The sequence below is a fragment of the Paramormyrops kingsleyae genome, chromosome 15, assembly GCF_048594095.1.
Source record: "Paramormyrops kingsleyae isolate MSU_618 chromosome 15, PKINGS_0.4, whole genome shotgun sequence".
Classification (NCBI taxonomy): Eukaryota; Metazoa; Chordata; class Actinopteri; order Osteoglossiformes; family Mormyridae; genus Paramormyrops; species Paramormyrops kingsleyae.
In genome coordinates this window covers 4,871,651-4,897,115 of record NC_132811.1, presented here as the reverse complement: position 1 = coordinate 4,897,115, position 25,465 = coordinate 4,871,651, and the positions used below count along the sequence as shown (strand labels likewise).

Here is a 25,465-nt window from a genome sequence, read left to right as displayed (position 1 = left end):
TTTCTTCAGTAGTTCAAAGATTTACAGAATTAAAATATATAGTAACAAATATAGTAACTGCTTGAGATAATTCATCATTAATGAATCGTGACACGTTTTAACATGAGATCAGTATGTAACTAAGACTTAGTTTGTGGCTAATTAATGCATAAGTAATAGCATAATACTATATTATTTGTGCCCCGTCAAGTAAGGTGTTACCAGTCATTACGATAAAATACAGATAAAACAATCTTTGCGAAACTGTTTAAGTATTATGATAATCAATTCTAAAAATATTGTTACTGCTGGAATAGCACCCGCCCCTGGCCTGGCCTTCGAGGAGTCATTCTGCACGTTTCCATTTAGAGCACTTCTGCGATTCCTCTGTGACTCATTTGTCGGAGCTGTAAGGAGTCACGTCTTCAAACCTCGCGCTTGCTGCACCACCCGCCTGATGTATGAACTTCGCTCATCGCCAACACCACTGTGGTCGGATTATTCTGGAAGTGTCCCTGGACTCCAGACCTGCTGCCGGAAGGAGACGCAGTTTGCTGCAGGGTCTTCGCCCTGAAAATATGTCTCACGCGACGCTCCGTGTTGCCACTGTCTGCTACATCAGCACACGTACTAATCACATAAAGGCTCCATTGTATTGGAAAAACAGCCAGACTGGAAACAGACAGAGCAACTGTCCTGCGCAAAGGAAAATTGAATTGAACCAGAAATGTTACTTCTGTCACCTATTAGTCTTGTATCGACTTACAGAGCAAAGCAATTACAAAATTACAGAACCAGCTGGCCAAAGGAATCAGACCACAGTTTCCATATCCAGGTTTACAATGGTGCAAAAATGTGTATAGCAGCCTCAAATTAAAAACGTGCAGCCTCAGGTAGAAGTCAATCAGTCAATGACTGTTACACGGATGCATATCGTGCCCCTCACAAATTGCACATGCACCCCTAGTGATTTTGTTCTCGACCCGGCTCCATTTCTTTATGCCGTTGTCCCTTTGCCCCTCCCTCAGTGCCCTCCCGCTAAAAATGATGGAAACGAGTCCACAAACAATAGCTCTTATGGTGTGTTGGTGAGGAGATGCCAGAATGAACGACAGTGAGAGTGTAGTGAAGGACCCGGCCCCGTCGACAGGAACCCCACAGAAAAGCGAGAAACAATGACACAGCCACGCCCGCCACCCTCTTGAACCTAATTTTGCCGAAGCTCAAAGCAGCAGACGCGAGCCCGTGGAAACGAAGAGGAATTAAATTGGTTTCTGCCGCTCACGGAGCATTGAAGGGGATGGCGGGGCTGTGTATATCAAACTCCATCAATGCAAACAATGTACAGACAGCCTGTGGGAATGATTGACAGTACTGCTGCTTTTCAAAGGAGACCGAGACTAGATATCATTAAGCCATAAATTTGGTCTAAATAAGTAAAACACACACAAAAAAAAAGATTCAAGAACACAAAATTGTGATCTTTTGGATGCTGTTTCTTGTGAAGCTTGGTCATTTGTCACAGGAACACTTCTTCTGCACATAAAAAAAAATAATAATAATAATAATATTTTGGCCCAGCAGAGTAATACCCTGCTTTTTTTTAAGGTACCACAACGTTTAGCTAATGGAAGTCTTCTAATTACGGCGGTTTGACATTTCAAGCCAGACATTTCATCAATAATAACTTCTGTCCTTTTACACAAAGCCTTCCTCTGTTCTGAATATTAAACGGGATTTTTACACAGTGAAGGATTCGTGATGGCGGGAGAGCGACGTCAGCACGACACTCAGGATCATGGGTGTCAGAAAGATGGCAGCTCAGCACAGCTCCTCGCAGAGGATTTTCTGGGGAGAAGAAAAGAAGAAATAAAAACACCGCCTGCCCCAAGCCGGGGGGGGGGGGGGCTGCAGGTGTTTGGGTCTTTACGAGCTTTTTGTATTTCTGGCTATGGTTCCTCAACCCAATCGTCAAACCGTCAAAACAGGCATCATGAGTGCATGAAACAAATCCCTCATAAAAATCACAAACATTAAGGATTTCAGAGCCATGTTTTTAATTCTCTTTCACAAAGACAATGTTTAACTCCATCCAACACCATCTTCCACTCTATAAAATCACAAAAGGAATTCTTAATTATTACTAAGACTTATTACACCTGTGTCAATGCTGCTCCTGAACACATTTCTTTATTAAGACTTGTTTATAATTTGCTGGATTTAAGAGTTGTTCCGTCATTCAGATGTACATATGATCTGTCCCCTCAAGGAATACTGAAAGTCAGCATCACCATCACAGATCTGACATGGTTCAAACAGCCTAAACATTCTTGTTGCCATTATGTTTCAACTTTTAGATAAAGGAGAAAATACTATAACGCTATCTTAAAAATACAACTGTTGTTGTTTTTTTTCTTTCATCTAGATATAATTTTATAGTAAAATGTTTGACAAACTTGTCCATCAATTTTCAAATCAATAAACATTAACACACAGTAATTTAATTTCAAGTACAGACAGCCTCCATGCATGAACTCTATCTGCAGAATTGTTATGCTCTACATTTTTCTGTACATTTGCATCTTTTAGCAAAATGCTCATCTCCATTATATGGTACAGAAGATTATGTAAATAACATTGATCTGCATGAAGGTTCCTATTTTTGTTACACTATTAGAATGATCATTCTCACTAATTAAAAAAAAAAACAGTTGAAGTCTGCAGACCACAAGTATTAATCGGCAGTTAATTACATGATTGATGTAGATTATAGCGTGTTATAATGAGTACTAGCAGTGCATGGTTTTGGTAGCTGATACGAGCAGGACAGGAGTTTTCCCACTCAGCACCGGACATCCATGGGACATTCGGTCGGCCTCTCATAGCCTTTATTTAGACCAAAAACATTTGAAAGTCCGTCAGACTTGGTCCAGATTTAGCACAGAATGGACATTTATTTTGGACGACACACAGTCCTAAAACAGCCATAAAAATCCAATTACATACCAGCAAGCGGGGATATCCCCGTGAAAACCTGCATGGGGTTATATACTGTATATATATAGGGTGACGATACAGTAAATGGGGATTTGAGGGGACAGTCCGCTTTTCCAGCCCCTGTCCACCTGCTGCATGTCCTTTTTGCCCTTTTGTCTCACTTGACATCTGTTGCCTGTGACAGTCAGCAGTGCCTATAAGGGTAATGATAATATAACGATAGCAATGTTAATATCCCACGTCCTGTCAGCTCTCCTGCATCGACACTGACGTCGTCTTAGCCACCTGTAGAAGACCGCTTTTCACCAAATTTCAACGTCAATGACGAGTCTGTCAAAGCCATCTTTTCAATATCCTTTCATATGGTTTTTGCTGGGCGAGTTTAAACTGTGTTTATAGGATTAGCATTTGCCGATGTTAAGTCAACCTGACCATTCCTTGTTTCCTTGACATTGAGGACATATGGCTGCCTTTAAAGATGGGTTTATGGAGAAGTGCATGGATGGATGGACTTCTAGTTTAACTGTTTTAGCCCAGTTACACTTTAGCGTGACTGCCAATTAAATTCAGGTTGCCACTAAAATTGAGTACAGTGGTACCTCGGTTCTCGAACTTAATCCGTTCCGGATCGAATCCTAAAAAGTTCGAGTTCTGATCAAATTTTTCCCCATAAAAAATAATGGAAAACCAATTAATTGGTTCTCGGCCCCCCCAAATTACACCTAAATATGTTTTTTTTTTTAGCATTTAAACACAAAATGAACAGGATAAAACAAGAGCAGCATTTTTTCTTAATGGCTTCCAAAACGATAAAGATCTTATCCCAACATCACCCCTGTCCTGCCCCGATCGTCCGCTCATTCCGTGTGCCACGCCCCCTCGTTAACCTCGTGTGGGATCCCCATGTGATCAGCTGTTTCTGGTTGTTGTCATTAGTCCTCTGTATTAAGTCCGCGTTTCAGTTTGTTTCCCCAGTCCGGGCATTGGGTGCATTCCACTTGCTTACAGTGCTGGCTTAAAGCAACGCATTCTGATCCTGACACAATGCATTACGGTTAGATGCATTGCAACCTCTCACCCGGCTGCACAAACTGGAACCGCCTCCGTGACGACACACCTTTGCCCTTATTGGCTGAAGAGTTTAGTTACACACATGACATTTGTATCCCAAGCAGTTCCGATGCGTATTCTGCTATTTCTCCCGAAGATCACGTAAAGCAGTGAGAACAGGTTTTCAGTCAATTTACCTGGTAAAATAAAGTTTAAATAAATGACATAAATGCTCTAACAGTACACGTAAGCTAGTGGTTTATTTATTGTTAGTTACTATAATGTTGCGCTAATTATTTGGTTAATCGTCCAGTCTGTGAAGAAGGCATTCAAGTAAGAATTGCATTGTAGTATGACTCATTTCCTGGTGCGTACAATTTATATTAGGTCAGTGTTCATGGTTCGACTTCTGATATTCAGATCGAGTTCTAGGTCAAACTGGTTTTTTCGACTTTCATAGAAATTCGAGTTCTAGTGAGTTCGAGAACCGAGGTACCACTGTATATCTGAGAATATACTGAAACCGAAGCTGGCGTGCAGATCTGGCAGCTATAAATTTGGAGTTGGGGTTTTGCTTAGTTAGAAATTAACCAAAATAAGTTCTTCTCTATCGTCCTCATTCTATGAATGTACGGCAAACATAATATGCACAGTAACTATGTTGCACATATAGCTATTTACATTGAGACGATCCGTGGAGCACTTACTGTCATATCTCAATCCATAAAGGAAAAATTGCAATTCACCCTAAACTGCAAGCTACCAGTTTAAGAAGTGGAGTGCAGCTGAATTTGGCCTTCAAAAAAAAAATAAAAAAATTTAAAATCACTTGTATAGCCTTCGAAACGATGAACTTCTATATGTCGCATTTCAAAGCATGACATACATTTACGAATAAACACTTCAGCTTTTCTCAGCATGAGCTGGGGCGATGCTGTAATTGGTCAGCCATGCACTGAGTATCTACTTCCATTATCTGCCCTCTCATGCTAATAAAAAAATACACAATGTTAAGAGAAACCAGCCGTACATTTAAATCTACAACACAGACAAGCGACTGTTGCACTTAGAGGGAAAAGCGCTTCCATTCACCTAGCTATAATTCCCGTCGTAACGTCAAGAACAGTACATTCCCGTCTATATCTCAATGGGCGACAAATCCTTTAAATTGAGGCTTGGATAAGCCACAGATGCTGGAACATCTGCAAAATGGCATGCATATTGCAGTATTGATATTAGTTATGGCTGACTGAACAATGCAAAATAGTCCTTTTAACATTTTAAAAGGAGAGGAAAAGGGCTAATGTACCCTTACGGACTTGGCATGGCCAAAGTACTTTAAATATTTTCACACTTGGCAAAATGATCATTCAGACCAGGGGAAAGTAAAATTTAATCTAAACTCAATTTTCCGTATCTTTAAAACCTTCACCATGCATTGTCAATACAGTTACCAGCCTAATTCAAGCCAAAAACATATCATTTAAGTTCCTTCATACCCTTAAAACAAACTGTCTACATGGCACTTTGTTTTAGTTAAACTGAAGAGGTGGTGAAGCACAAAATAATCATTATCATTGGCAGACAGCTCAACGTGGCTGTGGTCTCGCATCAGGCTCTGCTGTGTCTGGCTGTCTTAGGTTATCAGCCCTCTGCACTTCCATAAATGGCGTCCCGCTGCGTCGCTGCTGCCTTCCTCTCAGGCTGTTTACTAAAAGACCCAGAGGAAGACCTGTCTGTAACCAAGAATGATCCCTGTGACGGCAAGAACGGCCGTTCTGAATTTAATCAGAGAAGCGAGCAGCTGAATTTTTTTTAATGCATCTTCAGCGGGAATTCAATCAAGAATCCGAACAAGGGATTCACACTAATTCAAGGCAGACTGGAGTTATACCTCATTACAGAGTTAAAGTCATTCAGTTGGATGCACTACAATTCAGGCAGATGTGTTACATTATCACAGACTTCAATGGAGCTTTAATTGTATACAAGTTCATGATGAAAACAGTCCATTTAAAAAGGTCACTTGTGGTTGAGGTGTTACTATGAATTACATAATAGATAACACCAGTTCACATCACAATTATGATAGAAATGTGGATTACACTCTTTTATTAATGAATGGTTTATAAGTTCAGATTATAAATTAGATTGTAACACTATGCAAATCATCAGTAGACAATTATAAACAGTATAACAGTTTTAGATAACACCTAAGGCCATGTTTTAGTAAAATTTTAAAAATATTAATAAGAAATAATACATTCATGAAGCATTACAAACACAGCTTTAAATATTAATTAAAAGGCATAACACATTATAGCCATGTTTATTATGCATTATGAATGCTCTATGAAGCTCTCATCTATAATGCACTATAGATACCTTTATAATGCATTATAATAATGGCCGGTATAAGCATCAATGATGCTTTGTATTGCATTATGAGTATAATAAACATAATAAACATGGCTATAATATGTTGTACCTTTTATAAATATTTATAGGCATGTTTATAATGCTTCATGAATGCATTATGAATGTGTTTATAAATTACTAAAACATGGCCTTAAGTGATGTTGTACCGTTTTTTGTTTTTTTTTTATTAATGAGTTAGTTCCATTCATAAGTGGCTAAAGGGTACCATAAAATCCATGTGTGCTCACCGTTAGGTGGGTGCACAGCAGTACTGACCCTTCCCCATACTCAGAGAAATCCTCCATTACACCAAATGCCTGACTTAGGGAATCCTCTCCCAAGGGAGACTGCAGAAGAAAGAGGGTCAATGGGCGGGAGATAGAAAGGTATAAAGAAAAAAAGCCTGGAGAGGAGAGGGGAGGAGGCTGAAAGGGGGCCGAGCTGGATCGAAAATAGGTACAATCATGCCTGAACAAAACAAACCTAAAGACCTAAGCAGAATTACTTAACAAAGCAAAAGTAACAATTATTCTCTAATTAGAGCTCCAGACCTGGAATGGGCACAATGACAGGGTGAGACTGGCTTTCAGGTGTCTTCAGAGGCTCTAACAATGGCTTGATCTGCCTGTTAATTCGGCTCCATTCACTGAAGCCCGGGTTGAAAATCTCCCATGGTTTCTATACGCACCAGAAAAAAAAGTAATTGTGCATGTAATGAGGATGAAGGGGAAGCGAGGGATAATGGCAGAAAACCCCACAGGTATCAATTCACCTCCTCCATTCTATTCAATTACTTTTTACCTGTCAAGATGGAAGATGCATGAACGAGGCGAGAGCACGTGGCGACGGCAGGTTCGTCGAGCCCCAGTGAAACAAGGTTCATTACCAGGCTCAAAATGGAAATGACATGAGGCCTGTCGCTTCGAGGCAGTGGTTTCCGGACTCAGGGATAATTCAGAACTCGTCTGATCCCCTTAAAAAGTCTCCCCCAGACTTCTGTACATCAGGAACAAGTGATGCAGGAATGACAGTCTAGAGGGGGATAAAGGAAGGAGAATGAGAAGAAAAAGGCAGGAAGCAAAGTTGACAAGATATGAATGCAGGCGAAAGGAGCTGCAAATGAACGGTCTCTGGAGGCGTGAAGGTAGGATTAAGGAGGGTGAGGGATATGGGAGCTGAACGGACGTAATGGGATTAGGGGACGCGGCAAATGGATGCTGACGAGAAAGGGGGATTAAAAAAGGCTGGCAGCCACAAAGCGGATATGGGGGGAAATTAAAAGGAAACCGTATGTGGGCAAATGCCGTCGCACAATGAGCAGGTTAGCAAATGAACCAATTATGCAACCTGGCTTTGCCGAATTTAGCGTTAGTCCAAGTCTGGCACTGGCGTGCAGAGCCACAGTCCCCAAGACATGAACTTCCTGTGTAAACATGGGGCGGTCGAGTGCACTTGGCAATAAATAATTAACACTGATCTGGTGAACATGAAATTAAATCTGAGAGTGTGGGATGCTGCCGCGCATTTAGCACAAAATCCTACTGCTTCCGGAGTCAATGTCCACTAAACCTGAAACTAGCTGGAACATCACAACCGGTTCATTTTCATTTTGCCTTAGTGATGAGTGACGTGAAGGTGACACGAGCGGGTGTGGTGATGGCAAAGCTGTAATGACGAATACATGGATGTAATATCAGGCCCAGAAAATGACTCCTAATTACCGGCACACGTCATCTGCGAAAGCAGGACATGCTCGCACATCCACATGAGGACATTCTGGAACGGCACTACAATCAACAGACAAGGAAAAAACAAATCCTGGAAGGTATTTGCCAAAATATGGTGCAATTTATGTAATTTATTAAAAACAACCTCATTGATAAGCCAGTCAAGCAACCTTATGAACCTCACGGAAAATCAATAGCAGTGGAAGAAGACAGGACTAGGATGTCAACTTCGAGAGAATTGCGCAAAGAAAAACATCCTAAAATGTTCCGGGGTAACTCTAGAAATTAAGGAAGTTAAATGCTGATGATAGAATTATTTGCTTTAGAGCTGGCTGTGGAGTTCATTAAAATGAAAACCAGAACTAATTTTTTTTACAGCTCACCTTCTTGTCGAATGCTGTTTGGACAACTGACAGTGGCAGCTCATAATTTCTGATTTAAGGAGAAAGTGCAGTATTATTTTCCCAGACAGGCAGCGCCAACCGAAGGGAACGTCTGATAAAACATATTAGAGCCCAGGATGATAGGAGCCGCGGGCGAAGCTGAAGGGAGAGAGGGGCCACACAGCAGAATTACTGAGAGCTTCTGCGATGGGGAATGAAGTGAAAGAGATGATGGATCAAAAACCAGATCAACAGAAAATGACCAGAACCTCTCTCGCGCAGGACATCTTAAATCAATTTCTTAACATTATCAAAAGCATTTTTGTATTTTATCTGTGTACTGTTTTCAAAAATTATGCCGCTGATTCCCTTTTGAAAATTCTCTCTGAATTTAGTTACATCCAAACGAGATGGGAAGATTTAATAGTAATTCAGGGTTGTTATGTGGGATGTGTGGCAAGATTAAACACATGGTAGGACTTATGTGTTTGTGCAATCTGTTTCTGGTATGTCGACTGCTCTGGTCACATGACAAGGCCACATATATCAGCTGAGAGCTGGAGACAAGCATCCAAAATTGATCACGACGCGGAAGCAAAGACCACAAAATGTAAAGCTCAACCAGACAAGGCACAAGGAGCGAAAGAAGAATCCATTATATTAAAGGGCAAAGCCTGTGATTTGATGCAATTTTCTAGAGGGTTCCAGTAACTCCAGCTGGTTGGGAAAAATGAGAAAATCCCCTTGAGTGAATTCTGATCAATAAAAACCAGCACAGCTTTTAGGGCACTAACCCAACCTGCTCATCGGTCGCGGTATTTGATTCAACAGCCTGAAAGTCAAGAGCTGCTATTGGCCCTCTGTTTGGTTTTCTTGGGCATGACAACATCAAACCTGGTTCTGAAAACGCAATGAAAACAAATTCACGAAAACAAAGTTACAAACGTAGATTGTATTTACATAACAATAAATCACAAATTCAACCACAGTCCAGCTACTTATCCAGTAATTTACTGGGTGACAGGAATAAATAAAAAATTACCCAACAAATATTTTCTACTAAATTATGTCGGAATAAACAGCATCACTGTATTGTCTTTATGCAATATGATTTTAATGACTAACGAACCATTTTTAAAAAGCAAAAAAAACTACTTGTGTTGTAATGGAAGCACAGTAAATAAATGTGGCTGCATACAGCATGTTGTTGCACAATCCACCAATCACGTCCGTCTTTACGACAGGTGGGCGTGACTCTCTCACTACCACAGGTGTAACAAAAGCACACGCACACGCAGGCTCTGCATCGGAGGAAGAGGCACTGAGCAGAGACACCTGTTCATTTGAAAAATAATCCCCTTTGATTTTATGTGAACTGTGTGTTAATTAAGGGCTGAAGTAACATTGTGCATTATGTGTCCTGCTTTCTCTAGTAGTCTAATTAAAGCTCTTCTGTTGGTGCGGCGGCCTAATATTAATTCACAGGTGTCTGCATCTACCCATCGCCATGGTTACGTTAAGATACACCGTTTAACACTCTGCATTTCAATGGAAATGATTAATTAATCTACATAACACAGTGCCAGTGTTTCACTGCATTTGTAACAGTGTAATTGTGAATATTTTTATAGCAAGCTAGGTTTAAAATAGGACACATTTGACTTTGAAAATAGCCTGCACAAAGCAGCTAGTAAATTGGACTAAATCGCTGTCCAACACTGGTATCAAGTTCTTACAGATCAGAGGGAGCGGGAAGGACTAACTTGACCTCATTATAGGTCACTCGTTGGGAGATCAGTCTAGCAGCACTTACACCCAAATTGGCTAAATAAATAAACGTGAAAAGTACTACCTTTTCCTAAAAACGCAACTCAGAACAATAATATTGAGAAAAGTTTTACCCCCAAAAAATATCTAATTCGAGCCAGATGGATAGATACAATTCCCTTTTAGATTAAAAAAAACAACTCCAGAAAAAAACTCCTGAAATGTTGAGAAGGGATACACTTTACAATTAAGAAGAATTATCAGCCTATTATCAGTCTATCGGAATCAAACCTCCAACCATGGAAGTGTAAGTCAACAGTGCTACCTACTAAACCACTGTACTGAACAAAAAAGAAGATACGATGGCCCATATTACATTTCAGCTTCACAATCGGTAAATGTTTTTCACTTTGTTAATTTTTAAATAAATTATGTATGATATTCAACACTTTTTTTTTTTACAAGTTATGCTTCATGTTACTGATTTTCCCCAACTGTAATGTTCTAAGCATGTTTACGTTGGGTTAGGCTATGCTGATGATAGGTTAGGTGTACTGTACTAAAATGCATTTTCGTTTTACGATATATATTTTTTTTTCTTTTCAAGATTCAATATCCTTTAATTGTCACATACATAGTTATACAAAGTACAACACGCAGTGAAACGCATCCTGAACCGCTCTTTTGTAGACTGTCCAAGTTAAAAATCCAATTATGCTAAGTTAAAGTGCAAAAGCTAAAATGCGAGCAGAGAAGTATGTTCAAAATGAACGGTAACACAGACATAAAAAGTGACCAGTGTAACAGTGTGTATATGGTGAGATGTACATGAGCACAATGTACATCAGGGTGTGAGGTGCAATGGCACGTCCAGGTTCAGAGACCTTATGGCCTGGGGGTAGAAACTCCTCCTAAGCCTCTCAGTCCTGGCTATGATGCTCCTGAGTCTCTTTCCTGATTTCAGAAGCTGAAACAGGCTGTTGTTGGGGTGGGATGTGTCCTTGATGATTCTGAAGGCTCTGCTCCTACATCTCTTGATGTAACTGTCCTGAAGAGATGGAAGGGCCGACCTGCAGCAGCTTTCTGTTGCACGGATCACCTCCTGGAGGGCTTTGCGATCCTGAACACAGCTATTCCCTAACCAGGAAGTAATGTTCTGAGTCAGGATGCTCTTCACAGCGCTCGAGTAGAAAGTCCGTAGGATCGTTGGAGAAACCTCCTCAGCTGTAGCAAGTTGCACCTTACGATAGTTTTGACAGAACGTAACCCCATCGTAACCCCGGGAGAGGCTGTGTTTCCCATGGCATATTTCCAGCACCTTCAGCTGGAATGACCACAGGCAAACACCTCCAAGAATTTTGCATCAGTCTCTGTGATTCTATGTGGAGCTCACTTCACGCTTTTCCACACCTTAAGTGGGGTTGACAGTCACTCGTCAGTGCCATTCTCATGTGGACTCATCAGCGTGTTTGACGCTGGTCTAACTCTGATGGTGTATGACCATCTATGATTCAGCTAATAGGCAGATGGCCTAACATTCACTGAAGTCCTGCCGCAATAAACCATCCCCAAACCACCACTCTGCTTAACTGCTTGTGTGAGCTTCTTACTGCAATGCCACAGTAATTAAACAGCTGACTGTAATTATCACTTTATTTTGATCAAGTTGAGGGGGGGGGAGGTGGTGATAGTTAATCATTTTCCCCACACCGGAAGATTGCAAGTGAATTTCCTCACAGACTACAGCAAACAGAAAACACAGTTTGTGTCATTTCTCCTACACTGCTTCCATATAGCACTCCAGCCATCGCTGGATCTACCATGTGGGAAACCTGGGGGCGCACCGAGGGGTCCTATGTGTCGAGGGGCCTTTGAATATGCCTGACAAAAAAAAGGAAAGGTGCAGTAATCAACCTATGAAATACTGGCACATGCTCACTGTCAGTTACAGAAAATAAAATTTGGGTGGTACTAGGCCTGTCACGATAACAAATTTTGCTGGACGATAAATTGTCCAAGAAATTATCGCGATAAACGATAATATTGTCCATCTGAGACCATTTTCATCTAGAATAATGATAATGGCATAATAATGCACATACGCCTTTCAAAATTCAAAAACGTTTATTTTTAGACTATTTAACACTGAAAATGGAAAACATTTTAAATATCCACAATAACAATGAACAAAACAACCAAAAACAATAAAAGCAATGGACTCAGTCTCTGTTAACAAAAAAATGCACTTGAATAAATACCAAAAACAATAAATAAAATGGATGTAAACAAAATTGCACTTCAAAAAATATTAAACAATAGGCTCAACCAAATTTTCAAAACCCATTCCCATCCCGTTCAGTCCCGTGGGATGTCATTCCCGTACTGTCCCATTCCTGTCAAATTTCAAAAAATCTTCTACCGCTCCCATGTTTTTCATATATTTCCGTTAGCGCTTGTTTTCCGCGACCAGAGTGGCAGATATTTTTGACTAGGGTCCTGGGAAAGTTGCACCAGCATCATACTGGTGCATGCCATGGCAGAATTTCAGAATAGAAAAATACGCAGGACGTTATTTAATGTGCGGTTAGACGCTGTTAGAGACAGTTAATTTATCTGTGACAAAGCTCTCCAGTGAGTGTCATGTCCCGATCGTCCGCTCTTTCCGTGTGCCACGCCCCCTCGTTAACCCTGTGTGGATTCCCCGTGTTTACCAGCTGTTCCTGATTGTTGTCAAACTTGTCATTAGTCCATTGTATTTAGTCCGTGTTTCCGTTTGTTTCTCCAGTCCTGTCATTGTATTGTAATTCTGCTTTACCGCTAGTGTGTGTTCCTTTTGCTCATTAAACCCCGCATTTCCCCGATCGATCCTATATGTCTCCTCGCCTCTGCTTCCCCGGTCAGCGTTGTGACAGTGAACCTACTTCCATGCTGCAATGTGAACATTTGCCATGTTCCTAAAAATTCTGTTTATTGCACAGTGTCTGACCACACAGACCTAGATCATACTGGACATATCAACTGGACATATTTTCCACTATTACAGATTGATGTCTTGCATATACTGATTTTATCGATTACTCAAGAACATACAATATAATTAATATCAATTGTTTTCACTGTAAAAATAATTCCCATGGTTGTTCATATTCTCATTCTTACTTAATATTTACTTTTTATTATACTACGGGACCGTTGAATGCTTGAATCTGATTGGCTGACGAACCTTCTGAGGTGTGCAATTATTTTCAGGGAAATGCACGGCGAACGTAGTTCCAGGCAGCTCTCTTGACCGCATTACAGTTCCATATCACTTCGCATAGTTAACTGTAATAACGGAAATTAGCATACAGTACCTATACAGCACACAGGACTAACAAAAACAACAACATGACAGACGATTTTCCGAAAGTAAATTTTAATATTTACGGTGAATATGAAACTTTCAACAACTGGGCTGCAGCAGTATTAGACAGTCCAGAGGAAAAACAACATAAACGGAAGCGGACATCAAAGGCAGCCGGCAACGACAAAAGACATAAAACGATCAGCGAAGAACAGCTAGACAGTTAGCCTAGTGTAGCAACTTAAAGGCTACACATGACATTTCTCACTAGCGAGGTAATAACAGCGCTGCATCTTAAAGCAGACTTACAGTTTAGAGACGGTGCTTCAGAACACTGTTGAGGGACACACAGAGGTAGCCTAATTCATACAAGCTCTCTCTCTCTCTCTCTCTCTCTGTGTTAGTGTTTCTCTTTCTCTGTGTCTCTGTCTCTCTCACTCTCTTTCTAATAACTTCATTATTAACTGCATTAGTCTGCTATCAACGGCTCAAGCCTCCATTGCCAGCTTTAAAATGACGTTTTGGAACTAGCAAAAGAGTCGTTGGATGAGATGCGGAAGAAATAATCCTACTCACAATAGCGATTTAAGTAGAAAAACCGGACGAATCCCTTGAAATATATCATCTGATCGATGTCTTGAGGTGTGGCAACCGTAGTATAAGCGGAATAATTGACTCCGGACCGTTGAATTATTAGAAAAATAATGCACACCCGAGGTGTAACGGAATAAGCGGAATAACCACCTCGGGTGTGCATTATTTTTCTAATAATTCAACGGTCCGGAGTCAATTATTCCTTACATAATATATATAACGAACCGAATCAGGCTTAATCAAGATAGGTGATCTATCACTTTAACGATCCCCAAAATTAACCTCCTGGACCGGACAAATACTAATTAACGAATGATTAAACATTATATGCGTCTCTTTTTGTATATGTTTTCTAAATAAGACCGCGTGCCCATACCCAACTGTAATAGCGATTAAAGCGATCTATTCTTTAGTATTTATGTTAAAGACATTTATTTTATTACTGTTGTGGGATTAATCTTTGGAAACACTTAAATTTAATAAGCACAAAAACATATGACATAAACACGACTGTATTTTGTGTTTTACGGCTTTTTTGGAGGACACCGACTCCGCTGTTGTGAGAATTACTGACTGTCTCGTTGTTCGAATTCGTGATTCCCCCCGCTCGCGTACCCCCTACAGCCTCTTGCGTACCCCAGGGGGTACGTGTACCCTAGTTTGGGAACCGCTGTCCTACGCTAAGGAAACGAGAGTTGTCATTCAGTCGCGGATAACAAACAAGTATGCAAATGAAATTATCGCGGCCGGAAAAATTATCGAGGTCATTTTTTTTTATCGTGCGATTAATCGATTTATCGACTATCGCGACAGGCCTAGGTGGTACACATGAATTGCGAGATGGATCTTGCTAAAACCCGAGACTATAGTGGGGCATTAAAAGGAAAAAGGAAGCAAGAGGTGCTGAATTGCTTAATGTGCAGAAAATAAGAACGTTTTTTCCAAAAAACAAAATCAACACAATAGAAACAAAGACTTATCATCCACGATATTTACACCATCAGGAATTACCAGGAAGTTCCAGGCTAAAGGGGTGAGGGGGGGCTTATTTTACTGATGCCCAGGAACCAGGAGAGGTCTTAATCCACCCATGAATCCAACCCTCAAAAATATCTGAATAAATAACTGAACATGAAACTCTGTGAGCAAACACATTTTATGGAACCGTTTCTACCCCTATCTGCTAAAGTTCATGACTCACAAATTCCATTCATTGATTTGTAACCAACAAAAAGCCCAGTCCAATTTCCTCTCCAGACCAATTTGTCTTGCCAGTGCAACAATCAAAAGACTTAATCTTGTTTGCACACAAAATGCTTCACCATCACGGAGCTACGATGGACTTTTCACAGCTGCATCATTATTATTAAAAAAAAAAATCTGCTCTTTGGGGAGGGACCCCAGTGTGCAAATTAACTGTGAATTAGTCCGTTTAACTCATCATTATATGGAATATCGATATTTTAGAAAGTATCACTGTATGCATACGGTCAATAGGTTAAGCATACATTTGATCATATGTTATATGTAGTGAAATATTAGCTACACAAGCAATAATTGTAAACATTAAAAGCCTTATTTGTAGCTACTCTAAACTCAACTATCAAGCATTAAAAAACAATTTAAAGTAACAGCTACCATGAGTTCAAAAGATGGGTCATCCAAAAGTGATATTAAAGTAGTAGAAAAACCAAATTCAAACAGTGTAAAGTGAGACCCCATCAAACTCTTTTTTTAACTGTCTGGTTAATGTCATATTTGACTTTCATAGAGCAAATGCTTTATGCTTTATGTTTGCGCAAAGAAAATTTCCAGATTCAACCATTATCAATTACAAATAATCTATGATTATATCTATAAAGGTTATATCTTAGGTTTTATAAGTGGTGGGCAGGGTCCCGCTAATCCGCTAACCTCTAATTAGCGAAGATACCTTGTTAGTTAGCGGATTAGTGTTTCCGCTAACTCTGAAAACCAAAACAGCGGACCAATTAGCTTCCACTAAACTTAGTTCCGCTAAGTGTAAATCCGCTAACATTTTTTGGAGGTAAAGTGAATAAAGTTTAACTGTCTAAAACGTTTGTAAACCCTAAGACCATACATATTTGTTCCTGATTGTTGTGAGCATGTCTGCAACAGTTTATAAGGCATGTTGTTGGCTGACAACGTGTAAACACAAGGCGTGTTTGGTCGATAACTGGTTGTATTTAAGGTAGTCTGGGCTAAATATAAATGAAGGAAGATAAAGTCCATTTAAACTGGAGTACCTTGAACTAAGCTGAGAACAGGGGCCTGTATCACAAAGCCGGATTTCTTGGTTAGCCAGATAACTTGTCAGATTTAATGTGTGCTACTTTAAATAATTTTTTCAGTTAGCTGTGCTCACCACTGGATTTTATCTACATTAATTTCTTACGATAATCAATTGTTTTAATTAAAATTTGCAGAATTTTTCCAAATTAAGAAATTGAACTTCATAAAAAAGGATAATTGTATTGAAATATTAGCATAAATGTATAAAATATTAATAGTGATAAAAATATAGTGGCTAGCATGGCTGCCTCAAGCTGGAGACCAGGGTTCGAGTCTCCGCCCAGCTCTTTATGTATCAAGTTTTCATGTTCTCCCCCTGTTGTTCTGGGGATCCTTCCATGTACTCTGGCTTCCCCCACAGTCCAGAAACATGCTGAGGTGAAGTGGAGTTTCCAGATTGTTCATAGGAGCGAATAGTGTGTGAATGGTGTGTGTGTGGCCTGTAATGGGCTGGAGACCCATCCTGGGTTGTTCCCTGCCTTGCGCCCATTGCTCCTGCTATAGGCTCCGAACCGGACATTGTAGCGAATGTATAATGACTACAGTTTCATTCCAAGTTTCATTTTAAGCAAAATATTTCCTTTTGTGCAGCGTGTTTAAACAGCAAACATTCCTAATAATTCTGGTTTTAAAAGAAATCATAATTACTATCTTCCAGGCCAATTTATGTTTTTCAATTACATATATTGAAGTTGTACCTCTGTTTAATCTGAACTCTTTAAAATTCTGCATTCCACCGGGGACACCAAAATACGTCCAACAGGAGAACAATCAGACGCGGTAAATTTCTGTTGCGTGATTACAGCTTTTATTCTGAATGTTTTGCAAAAACAGCCAAAAAGTCAATACAAAAGCAGCACATTGAGTAATTACAGGATCCAAGAAGAAACAGAATTTTTGTGTGTAACAGCCGTGACATGGCTAAGAAGATTACAGTCATGCCCCTTATCCTAGCTAGACCAATCCTTCAGTTTATGGAGAAATTGTGCTTTTGGTCTCCATTAATAATAATAATAATAACAATAATAATAATAATACATTTTATTTATAACGCACTTTACATTTTCTGAGAAAACCTCAACAATCTAAAAAAAGAGCTATAAAGCAAAAAGTTAGGAATGATAAAATCTGCTAAAAAGGAAGGTTTTAAGTCCTTTTTTAAAACTGTCAGTAGATTGAGCTGCCCTGAGTGTCAGGAAGGACATTCCACAGGCGAGGAGCAGCATAGAGGCCCGATCGCCCATCGTGCCGAGTTCAGCTCTGGGGGGATGGAGGCGATTTAACTGTGAAGAGCGGGGGGGTCATGTTGTGGTTTGAGTTGTCATCAGTTCTTTTAAGTAAAGTGGAGCGTTTCCATAAATGCACTAGGGGGTGAGGAGAGAGATCTTGTACTCGATCCTGGCAGAAACAGGAAGCCAGTGAAGTGACTGAAGGACAGGTGTTGAGAGATCGGAAATATGAACACATATCAGGATCCTAGCAGCAGAGTTCTGGATGTACTGCAGCCTCAGAAGACTCTTATTAGGGATCCCAATGAAGAGTGTCCTACAGTAGTCCAGCCGGGAGGAGATGAAAGCATGGACCAACTTTTCTGCATCAGGGAGGGTGAGGGGAGGGCGAAGCTTAGCAATATTTCTGAGGTGGACAAACAAGGTCTTGCAAAGGTGCTTAATGTGCTCAAAAGTGAGAAATTAATCCAGTTTTACATCAAGATTGGTGACTGATGAGGAGAGGGGAACACTGTGACCAGAGAAGGCAATGCTAGCTATGGATGATGCCTGAATTTGATGGGGTGTTCCTGCTAGGACTGCCTCGGTCTTGGAGCCGTTCTGCTGAAGGAAGTTTTGTTCCATCCACACCTGTATCTCCTCCAGACAGTTGGTAAGTGCAGATAGAAAAGATGACGGTGGCAGTGATGATGAAGACAAAGATGGAGCCACAGCTGTAGTTTTCACATATAATTGCATCAACGGAATGGCGCTCCTATTTTGACGGACTTATTGCTTATAAAATTATAAACTGACTTGCATAGTTCAGGGACTATACAAAAGATTACTTTTCTGTAATATACTGTAAGCAAACATCTTTGCCAGCTATAACCTGTGACAGTAGTAGTAAAAACGTCCAGCTCACTATTATGATACTCACAGAACTCTCCATTAGTAACGTTAAATAGGATGCTATGCTATTACAAGCCACGACTAGCTAGGAAGAAGGCGGCCAGGTGGCTAACTTTAGATGGTAGTAGCCAAGTATCTTGCAAGGCAAACTATGCCTATATTTCTCAAATGTAATTATGCACAAATATTTGCAATTAATTTTCACACACATTTGGAAAAGGGTTTGGTGCTGATGCACTACTAACTGCTTCCACCCCCACCCCCAAGTTAATCCCTTGCTGCATCCATGCGTCCCTGCTGTTGCGAAGTTTGGAAGAAACCAATACCACAGGGAAAGGGGTGTGTGGCTTTCAGAGATATGATCTACATTTCGTCTACCACATCTTACCCTCCGTGACACACAGACACATGCAGGTGAGAGCAAGCTTGGCACTGAAGGGCAGCCACTAGTGGAAGCGCTCATGTGGCTGGGGGTAAGGGCCGTGCTCCCAGTAGCCCACTGAGACAAACGCTGAATCCTATAGCATCATCATACTGCCCAACCCTGTTCACCAAACACTAATCCGATTCACCCCCTATTATGATGATACTACGCAGACTTTCATAGGGCCAAGTTCATCATTGCAGCTGCACTCGTAACCAGTTTTCAAAACACAACAGTGGACTTCAGGGACATTTCTAGCTATTGAAAAAAAAATCAGAGGCTAAGTCAAGTTTACCTGGGGCATGAAGTTTTCTTTTGAAGGAAGATTAGCATCGGGTCTAAAAAGACCCGGGGCTACACTTAAAATACCCCAAGGTACTTAAAATAGCCCCAAGTGGTCGGACCTAACGATGCCCATGGTGGACTCTGCAACAGGCGTGCAGTAGGGGCATGGATACCCTGGCATATTCTGGGGGCCCAGCACTATTCAGGGGGGCCTTCAATTCAGGGGGCCCAAGGTGACATTTTGTCAGGGGGCCCAGAATTTCTAGCTACAGCCTTGCTCTCCAAATTCCCACCTCCTCACCTTGCCTTCTGTTACCAGGCACCAAACACACTGACTGAAAATCTGACTGGCAACAGTGAAGCTCTACCCTATCAGTATACAGCTCATTTTGTTGGGATTAACCGTGTCAGTGACAATAGCAACGTCAAACCAAAGGGCATGTACCGCCTACAAGACGGTGAATAACTGCTGCCTCTCTTACCTCATGCCTCGCGGCACCAAAGACTGGCCTTCATGTCACCAGAGGCAGACATCCTGTCACAGGCTTCATTCTGCCTCATTTTCTTCATGCCTACGCAAGAACTGGAATATTTAAACTACGTTTAAATACTTATATCAAATTATTACTGCAGTTATCATTAATATTATGGCTATTATGGGGCCTGCTCACAATTATTTTTGGGGAAAATTTTTTATTCTAAATCCCTGCATCTCTACCATTTGTGGGAAAACTGATGCTTAATTTATTTTTTTAATCATATCTTATTTTTCCCCCCAAAATTAGCTTTCTAAGAAAGAATATTTTCAGTAGCTGATGATCAAAAATAACTTTTTAAAAGATAAACCAGCAAACCAAATTTTACTCTTAATACTACATTGTGGAAGTTACCCTCATTTTACATTAATCATAAAACCACTGTATCCTTATATTTCAATCCAATGGTACAAAATAATTGCAAAAAAACCTTGACTTTGAGCTCTGAAAGATAGAATTATGGTAATTTTCTTTAGTTATCAAACTTGCATTAGAATACAGGAGCTCCTCCTGACCGAAAACTGAAAGGAAGATCTAAAGAGGGGGAAAAAAGAAATGAGCCGGAGCAGTTAGCAGCGTTGATTGATTGTCTTGACATCATCAGGGGACAAACAGGAAATCAAACATGGGAGACGCCATGGCAACAAAAGCTCCCCCCCCAGTTTTCTATAATAAGCGCTCATTAGGCAACATGGCGCTGCTGACTGCTATGAACAGAGCAGCTTCATCCAGCTTGCTTTGTTACCTGTGTAGAAAGTAATCGCTCCATGCTACATTAAATTTCCAACAAGCAAATAGATATATTGATTGACCCTCATTCAACGCGATATTGAAATTCTATTTCTTTTGTTTGAAAGCACATTTAAATATCCCCCATTATTATTCAGTTGCTTAGCAGCAATGCTTTCATCACACACAATTTACATAGCTTACACAGTAGCAGTTTACACAGATGTTTTAGCTAAAAAAACAAAACAAACAAACTGGTTAAGTGGCTGAAAGGTAAAAAAGGGTATGGATCTGATCTTGCCATTGTCCTCCCAGGCCTCTCCACTGATTTTACATCAATCAGATTCTCCTCTTTTTTCTTTCTTTCTTTTTTTTTTTTAACAGATTTTAAGCTAAAGAATTAGCAGTAACATTTTATATAGAACATTCACTGTAGCTTCATGATGCAGTAAGTATACCTTAACATCCTAACATATCTTAACCTATACATTAATAAAGATGATAAGCATTATAATCGTATTATCATACAATGTCACGAATGTATATTAAAGCTGCTGAGCTATATTAGGACGTTAAAGTATACTTACATGCTGCTTATGAATGTTCTATGAATGCATTATGAAGGCATTACGAAGGTGCAGTTAATGTAAAGCACTACCGCAGGGGCGCCGCTAGCAATTTTGGGCCCTATGACAAAATATGAGGTTGGGCCCCCCTACGGTAACTTATTATTAATAAAGCAGATCTCTGGGGGGCCCTAAAGGGCGTGGGCCCTTAGAATTGTCCCAACTTTCCCCCCCTTAGCGGCGCCCCTGCACTACCGAATCAGCATCACAGACTACCACATTTCGGGCAAAATGCAACCTGATCACACACCTTGTGAACGCTCCCAATAAATATCTATTGCAGGCTGGATAAAAAGCATGAAAAAAGATGATAACAGAACAACTCAAATGCTGAAATGTACAACCTTTACAAGGCAGTTCACACAGCCCCACAGGCTCCATAAAGCCTTTTTTAATGTAATGCTATAGAGCAGTGGTTCCCAATCCAGTTCTCAAGGACCCGCAGACAGTCGACGTTTTTGCTCCCTGGGAGGTAGCAAAAATGTGGACAATCTGGCAGGGAGCTCGGAGGGAGCAAAAATGTGGGCCGGCTGTGGGTGCCCAAGGACCGGGTTGGGAAACACTGGCAAAAAAAAAAAAAACACAAACATATTGCAAGAGTCCATATATCCCTAAATACTGTCAGCATTTCAATTCCAAGGATTTTTATCAGCCCTGAACTGTTAAAGATCTGACAGATGAGAGCTGTAAAAACGCAGCCGACCAATGGCGTACTCTCCACGGCGTCATTTTCAAATATATGTTAACAAACCATGGGAATTATCAAACGCCACTCAGTTTGTTGTTTTTTTTTTTTTTTTTTTTTTTAACTGTAATGATTACACAACCCGCTTTGGAATCAGAGGGCTGTCCTGCTATTGGTCAGTTCTAGACTTTTTTGAGTTTCCTATACAAACAAATCTGATTAGGTTTACTTGATTTTTTAATTGCCGTTCGGTTAGTGTAAATATGCATAATTTTTGAGTGAGGATATTTTTCCCCATTAAGTCAATGAACCACAATTCGCACAGACTGGTAGTTAAATAAATGAAATAATAAATTTGCTCTGATTGGCCATTGCTTGCATCTCTCATAAATGATTCATGTGGACTACCCATTTGTAGATGTTGCATTTGCTAATTTGCTAATGTTGATATCTCTAGTGCCACCTGGACTTGGAATACAGTGACAGTAATAAAATTAATCACAAACGTGTCAGTCAAGACTTAAATATTTTTCCTGAAGTAGAGCAGGTGAACCATCGCACCTCCGCAGTTTAAACTACAGACACTGTCCTCCAACGATAATCTAGAGTTGTCCTCATGTTCTCTCATGTAATAGCATACATTTCCTCATCTTGTGCTACAGGCAACATTATCGGACATCTATTAAATGCATTAATATGTACAGACATTAACAAATCATGTTTATAATCAGATGCTAAGAATATGGCATGGGGGGCATATCCTGGGGGGCATAACCATTGAACGTGGGGAAAAAAAAGTTGGTTCTGCGGTATCACAGTTCTTACTACGGACAGCACCTGTACTGGAAATAATAGCTATCGCTGCTCATATTCACTAATCATTAAAGTTTCTTTGTTTAAATAACCCTCTGCAGATCTTCCACTCATCAAAAAGTCTAATTTAATCTGATGAACAACTAAGAATTTATATTTCTGTAACCTCTGACTATCTCCGCTCTGGCATCCGGTAAAATGCCAGCCATTAGGAAGGCGAGGAAAGCAGGCTGCCGCAAACAGGTCATTCGCTGAAAAGAGCATACCATAATTAACCCCTGTAAGTCAATTCCTGTCAGACTAAATGCTAACTTCTCCGCCAGTCGTGCCAGAAAATAACACGGCTCCTTCCTATTAGTCAACAAATTATTTGCGTTCCAAAGCACGGCACACCTTTTTGAAAAATTCTGCAAAATATATTCACACAAAATTCTTGCTGTCAAATAAAATGAAAAGATATTCACACATTACTATTCTGAAAGTGGATTTTATGATCTGCCAAATCGTGCTACACCACTTCATTAGAAGCAAATGAGATTTAGCATCCATATTTAAAATCTTTAAACAATTTCAGTAATCAGATGTAGGCCTATTGCCAGTGTAATGTGAAATGACTGGTATTGCATTTTTGATGGCATTGTCTGTAGTTACCAGTAAAACAGGAGTAACATAAACAATGAACGTTATATGGGCTGGTCAAACTGACATTTACCACAAACTTAGAATTGTAAGACAAAGGTCTTGTCTTTATAAGTTTTCATCCACTCCTTTTCCATTTAACGTAAAAATCATCCTGAAAATATCACGAAATTAGGTCTCCACGGATGGCAGTGGATTACACGACACTTAGGGCCTACACAATCATTTACTTAAGGACAGTCTTCGCACAGTATGAATATCCTTCGTTTCTGTTTTCTCCATGACAAAATGCAGTAATTTTCAGTAAATGTTACAAAGCGCATAACATAAAGAGCATGGTTCTTACCTTAAGACGTTACAGGTGCATACCAAGCTGCTGGCCGCGGAAATTTGTTACTCACAATTTGTTTGTAATGCTGTGCAAAACACGCAGCCACCTGACCAAGTTGTGAATCTGTTTTTAATTGTAGGTAGTCTTGAATAAATCTTACGAAATCGATCAAAAGGTTCCGACTTACCGGTGTTGTGTCGAATTGAGATACTTTGTCGAGTTAGGCTACCGAAATGCTAATCGATAACCCTAACCCCTAAAACCGCTACCCTAACCCCTAAGACCTAACCCTAATCCCAAAACGGTGGAACTGCACATGCGCAGAAAGGCATCGATAGTACGTCTCGATAGGTAGCTCAACTCGTCTGAACACCGGCTGTAAAAGATAACTGCTATAATTACATGCACAAGCGATTATTTACAATATTCATTTTTTAGTAGATACTGAAATCAATCATCTTTACAACGTTTTACGCGTTTCAAAATATTTTTTCCACTTAGTCATTAAGACAGTTAAGCCCATAAAATGCTGATTATGTTGATTTTATGCTTGCCGTACGCTTTTGTCTTTGATTAAGTACGTTGGCATGCAATACTACTACATCTCTTTCATGTTAGATCCTTCCCATAAAAGCGTAAAGTCTATCAGTAAGGAACAACTCAGGTCGATAATTTCAGCTAATGGTGGTCGTAGGGTGAGCTTCATCTTTGCTTTTACTGGGCATATAACACCAATCGATAGACTTGATTTGCAAGCAACTAGTTCTCTATGGGAGTAAATGTTTCACAAACAAGGCAGTCTTTTAAAAATGGATTCTCTGACAACCGTGTGTATGTGCCCCGTGCTGCCTGGAATAGACTATGACCAGGATAAGCAGTTAGAGAATGGATGGATGGATGCACTAAACATGCAGGTGAAAGGTCAGGGTTCAAAGCAATTAGGCTAATTACTATTCAAAGCGCTGCACGGCTGGCAGGGCTGAACTTTCATCCAGACACTGACATGGTACATGAGAGGGAGTCTTAGCCCTTGGAGATCCACACACTACAGCACTGATGCTTCTTGGCACATGATATTGTTGTGGCTAATTTAAAGAAGATATTTAGAGTCATAAGAGTATAAACAAAGCCAAAAAAGTATGTGTGTGTGTCTATATATATATATTGTTTTTTTTTTTTTTTAAATAATAACAAATAACTCCAATGGCTCCTATGGACAGTTACGGGGAATACCTGAATCAGAAGATCGATGCTGTGCCTATTATGCAGTACTCATGGGTGCTGTGGTAACGTCTTTCAGTCCAGTGGTGATTACACACTTGATGTCCCTGGCTTCAACAGATTACTGTGCTATCCCGAGGTGCTGAGGAATGGTGGGGGTTGGCCGACTCACATGGCAGTCCATCAGGATGCCCCGGTCCAGGAGCGAACAAAGGAAATTGATGATTACAGGTGCAGGAGGGCGATGATGAAGGTGACGGCGCACTGGAAGGCGCTGTCGGCCTGGGCGCTTTCAGAATGAGGACTGTGTGGTTAAAACAACAATTTCAGCATCAGTCCCCTATTTCCTACCTGAATTTCATCAGAAAGGGAATTCTTATTTTCCAGCTTGTTACAAGTGCAATAAGTGTACTGTTGTTTCACTCTACAGGTGTGATTCTTTCTATGATTAGATTTGTTAATTAAATCTTTTGTAAAATGTGGCA

At 40.3% G+C, this 25,465-nt stretch overlaps 1 long non-coding RNA gene across 2 annotated transcripts; it reads right to left on the bottom strand.

The window, feature by feature from the left end:
* Positions 1-363: 363 nt before the first annotated feature.
* Positions 364-24,068, bottom strand: LOC111860211 (uncharacterized). Of its 2 annotated transcripts, none has more exons than XR_011982816.1 (3): positions 23,775-24,068; positions 19,883-19,983; positions 364-1,827 (listed from the first exon to the last, which is right to left on the bottom strand). It is a non-coding gene; the product is annotated as an uncharacterized lncRNA (long non-coding RNA). The 2 variants fall into 2 exon arrangements; XR_011982815.1 differs by lacking the exon at positions 364-1,827 and adding an exon at positions 7,252-7,476.
* Between the last annotated feature and the right edge of the window lie 1,397 nt (positions 24,069-25,465).